This window comes from Nelumbo lutea, chromosome 4 (assembly GCF_056320005.1).
Source record: "Nelumbo lutea isolate HS-2025 chromosome 4, American lotus-T2T, whole genome shotgun sequence".
NCBI lineage: Eukaryota > Viridiplantae > Streptophyta > Magnoliopsida > Proteales > Nelumbonaceae > Nelumbo > Nelumbo lutea.
The window spans coordinates 54,630,720-54,636,100 of NC_142687.1; the positions used below are offsets into that span (position 1 = coordinate 54,630,720).

Genomic DNA, 5,381 nt, shown 5'->3' on the forward strand with positions numbered 1-5,381 from the left:
GCGGCTGCCGATATAAATGTTAAACTGCCTCTAAAAGTTCTCTATAAATTTAGCGGCAGCCTTGAACTTCTTTAGTGGCAGTTATACTCTTTTTTTTTTTCTTTAAATTACTTGTTTTCTCTATATTTATTTAAACCGGAATAAAATACAAAAAATAAAAAAAATAAAGAAAAACATCAATTACAATAAAATTTAAAAAACTATTCTCCATCCAAAAATATTTCAAATACATCTTAACTTCCATTTGATAAATTCTTGGTTTGTACAAGAATTCAATAGGGTCTGAACCAAGCTATCTTATTCCACCCCTCATGTTGGCTAACTCGCTCACGGAGCTCTTGTGGTAGCAACCTCGTGTTTCCAACTTTTTCTTTTCACCTTTTTTCTTTCTCTTGTTCCGCACTTCTCTCGCACTTTCTTGCTATCAACTCATAGTTAATCAGAATTTTTCAGACCTGTTCTACTTCTCTGGAGAACAGAACAGCCATTCCAGGTGTACCAATAGCTTTCCTTAGTTGAACTGCATCCTCTGTGATTATTCCCTGTTATAATAGATTGATTAAAATATATTAAAGACAATATTACAGGTACCAAATATATTGACCAAAATAATCCAAAGTGCTTTTTAGGAGTTGAAACAAAGACAAGTGCAAGAATTATTTGATATATTTAATGATACCTTTTCTCATCTCACATTGTTTTTAGTTAAGAAACTCCAATACTTGAAAAGAAGCACTAGTAATCTCATGCTGACAGTTTTCAGCTGAAACCTTTGACACTTGGACCTTATGCACATCCATCAAATACATGGAAGGAAAATTATGGGGAGGGGGGATGGTTATGAAAGATGTAGTAAGCTCATTATGCTATAATATTAAAACACCACCAGATTCTGAACCATGATAAGGGACCACGGGAATGTAAATCTTATATGTACATGTTCTTGACTCAGGATTTTGTAAACAGTAAAACACAATTTTAATTTTATACCACCAGGGTATGACTTCACAGACTGAGATTAAGGATAGTTGGAGGACTAGAGTACAATAAACCATACCACGTCTTCTACTATAATATTTATCTTTCCAACAGCCTTGAAGATGGCATCAAATAATGCTTTCCTTGGTCCAGCCTTGAGTCAAAAAGAAGAAGAGGGGAGGGGAAGAAGGCATTCAATTACTTGACAAGCTAAAGAAGAAACCACTAGAAATAAGCTTTCGTAGACCTGACCATCCATCTTCGAACCATTGCAATCTTTCATTCTGCACAGTTGTGCAGTTAAAATTATGATAATATACTTATATGGAAAAGAGCAACTCAATATACATAATTGTAAATGGTCTTACCAGAAGGACAACATTGAAACCTTAATTTTCAATCCATAACAAAGGACAACAAATGTTGGAAAGCACCTTCCATTGTCTTGCTTTCTCGAGCTCGATCATACTTGCAATGTCCGGATCGACCTCCTCGAGCGGAGCATTCAACTGCTTTGGCCACTGGAACCAAATTTCCCAAGTAAGAGTTAAAATCGAAAGTGAGACAACAAAAAAAAAAAAAAACTATGTCCAGAAGATCTAAGGACGAATCCCGGAGAACCAAAGATCATACACGGGAAGAAAATAACAATAGTAAATCGAAAACTGAATCAAATTAAGCACAGAAAAGGAAGAAAGAAAGAGAGAAATCTGCTTACCGTAACACCAGATTTCTCCTTATCGCTAACGGCTTCATTCGGCAAAGAAGACTAAACAGGAAAAATGAAATGAAATACAAGGAAAGCATGAACTTCAAATCTCTGGTTGTCGGTAAAGAACCAAATGTTATTTTGAAATTGAAGGAAAACAAAAGCATACCATGTAATATAGAGAGCTGCCATTTGTTGTCTATATCAGTATTTCTAGCGGCAGTCATTAAACAACCAGGATTAACTCGAACATTGTCAAACATGCATGAAAATCAACAACACTTATGTCAACAAAAATACTTGTCATCAATGACATGAATAAACACTTTTCTTTGTTTTTCGACACACTATCTACTGAACAAGTAGGAAAATGTTGGGTTTTACATATGTATCGAGAGAACAAAAAATTATAATCATATGATGAAATAGAAAACGGAAACAAAATATCGAAAAATATAAACTTCCTTTTCTTCTCCAACGACGGCAATGATGTTCATCTTCTCTGGTGAAAGCAACGGAGTGAAAACACTATCTTTTCCGCTAATTGAGCGTAAATAGGAAAGAAAGTGAAGAAACATAATCGTATAGTGGAGAATATCATTTTCTGATTGTTTCCAGTGACTTTAATCGCCTGAATAAATATATCTGACGATGATTTCCCTTGCAAATGCACTAGCGGCGACCACTGTAACAACTCGGTTGGAAAACCAAAGGCTTTGAATGAACAATGCTTCCTAGTCTAGTCAAGGGGGCATTTTTGCCATTTTGAAATATTCACTTTCGAAAAGTGGAGGGTACTAACTTGTACGACCCCTAAAGTACAAGGAACTATTTTGGAACTTTCCCTTTTTTTTTTTTTTTTTATGAAGGAAAATTTGAAAAAAAGAAATTGGGCAGGGTACTTGGTTGGAATTTTCCCTTATTTCATATGAATTTTAATGTATACATGGTTCATATATAAAATAATAAAATGAAATGGTAGAATAAAATTGAGAATACAAATTTACAATGAAATTGAAAGAAAAAAATGCAAATGACTTGGATTAAAATTTACAAATAAAAGCCAAAATTTACAATAATATTAGAAATTTTATACAATTATTGGGTTTTGAAGTTCTATCTCCTTCTTGACCATCGTATGGATCTTTTAATGTTTCATTGAATGAAGTGTTATGTACTTGTCAATCTTGTAATATATTCTCTACTTCTAGCCAATTTTTGAGACATACACACATTTTTAGAATTCCACCCATCATGGTGCTTCTCTTATCATCTAATACTTTGTTACCAACACTAAAACAAGACTCCAATGCATCTGTGGACATCTGAGGATTTTGTAGATCATGTCTCCAGTTGGCAATCACATGATAATTATGTTCATGTGCTTTCCACTAAATTAAAAGATTAAAAATTTTCAATTATCTCTGATATGAAGAAGTTTACATCAGATTTAGCATAAAATTTTCCTAGACTATCTTTTGTATGTAAGATAAAGCATTTACAACCAAACACTCTAAAATGTCCTATCTTGGGTTTCTTTTTATTAATAACACTCTATTAAAAACATAACAAGCTCTATTCACATCTTTAATCCAAAAGTATTTAGGTAAATTATGTTCATTTAGCATAGTTCTAGCCATTTCTTGGAGTATTCTACTTTTCCGTTCTACTATTCCATTTTGTTAAGGTGTATTAGGTGCTAAAAAGTAGTAAATGATTCCTAGCTCATCATAACACTTATCAAAATCCAAGTTTCCAACATCACCTCCATTGTCAATATTTTAAAAACCGACCTAGAGGCCAAACTGTTTTTTCCTCTGGGTTGTGGGTCACCGGTTTGACCGGTCAGGTCAAATGGTTCAGACCGTGCATGTATTTGTGTGTGTGTGTGTGTATCTATACTATATATAAAAGTGGGAATGCAGAGTGAAAGTTTTTCTAGACTAAAATTACCCCTATTTCATTGTTTGAGAAAGAGTATAAAAGTCATTTTATTGTAGCTTTAGTGGCTACTAAGATGGCCATATTTATCTATTTAGTGCATCTCTAATTGTAAGGGTTGAAAATGTAACTTCAATTATTACATTCCACTTCATTTGATCCCCTCTCATTAAGTCTTATAACTTAAAGTATTAACTCCCATTTTTTTCTTATTAAATCATATATTAAGTTATTTTTCACTAATAAATGATACTAATTAGACCTATGCCAATATTTTTAACAATATAAATCTGCATATTTTAAAACTAAATCAATAGCAAAACAATTCTTTGTCAAAGTGGTGGCTAAGAAATTCAAACATCCAAATCAAATTGATCAACCTATATAGTCATGGTTAGTTAATAAAATTTTTAAAATAGAAATGAATATAAAAAATTACAAAATGTAGAAAAAATTAGATACATATATTGTATTTTTATTAATGAAATTAAAAAATAAGCGTAATATACAAGAATTATTTTTATTGATAATGAAAATTAAATACACAATTTAGAACTGAGCAAAACTGAAATTATTTTACTATTTGGCAAAGATCAATAGTTCAACTTTTGGGTCAAATTTGTTGGTATTTAATGTCATAAGTAAATAAATATTAATAAAATATAAAAACACAAAATGAAAAAATACATAAATTTTGCAAAAGAACATTTAAGCACATGCATAATATCATATAATTATCATATTAAACAAAAAGTGTGACATATCAGAATTATTTTTACACATAAAATACAAAAATAATTATAGAAAATTTTGAACACATCTATAATTTTATATTTACACTACTATTAAAAATATGAATAAGATTGTGGAACATTCTTTTAACTAAAATACTCAATTTTGAATTTAGTCCCTATTTAATTGTAATGTTTAAATTGTAAATTGAACTACTACTTAGGGGTGTCAATTGGACTAGATTTTGTCCAATCCGATCTAATCCAACTTAAGCCCATTACAAATGGACCATGTCCAATCCAATCCAATAAATATTTTGGACTGGTCCAATTCAATGTCTGGATCGTCTAATCTATTCAAGTTTGTTTTAATTTAGTTTGGTTTCAACCCAAACATGGTCCATTGGCACCTATATGCTTATTTATATCAATGGATCAGATATTGTCTTAATCCAACCCAATCCAATATTAATTTATTACGGACAGACCAGGTCCAATCCAATCTAATAAATATTTTGGACCAGATTGGTCCAATCCAATATGTCTGGTTGGTCCATCAAATCCATCCAAATTAATTTTGGACGGGATGGGGTCTAGTCCAAAACTGGTCCATGAACACCCATACTACTACATTTTCATTGTATGGGTGACGTCTTAGTTGGCCGAAGCTACCACGTGATCTACCATTATATAGGCTTCAGACCATGTCGGCACACGTCACCACAACCACGTCATGGAGAGGCCTCACAAGGAAACAAAATCCCACATAGACAAGGAGACGTAGCTCACTGGGGAGAGCGGGACCTCTCGAGAACCTCGGTGGGTGACCTCATCTTGACAACCCCATGGACCTCATCCAACTACAACACGTGTGTTTGGTCTATATAAAGGCATCTCCCCCTCAAGGTAAGTTCTATGGGATCTAGCACACATTACTCTCCTTGGCTTGGACCAACTCTCTACCTGCTCGGCCTAACCAGCTCTCTCTCTCTCTCTCTCTCTCTCTCTCTCTCTCTCTCTCT

General features: G+C 33.0%; 1 long non-coding RNA gene across 1 annotated transcript; it reads right to left on the reverse strand.

Moving 5' to 3' along the window:
• Positions 1-1,127: 1,127 nt before the first annotated feature.
• On the reverse strand, positions 1,128-2,397 carry LOC148860682 (uncharacterized). Its single transcript, XR_016094967.1, has 4 exons — positions 1,857-2,397; positions 1,697-1,747; positions 1,347-1,499; positions 1,128-1,262 (listed from the first exon to the last, which is right to left on the reverse strand). It is a non-coding gene; the product is annotated as an uncharacterized LOC148860682 (long non-coding RNA).
• Positions 2,398-5,381: the final 2,984 nt, after the last annotated feature.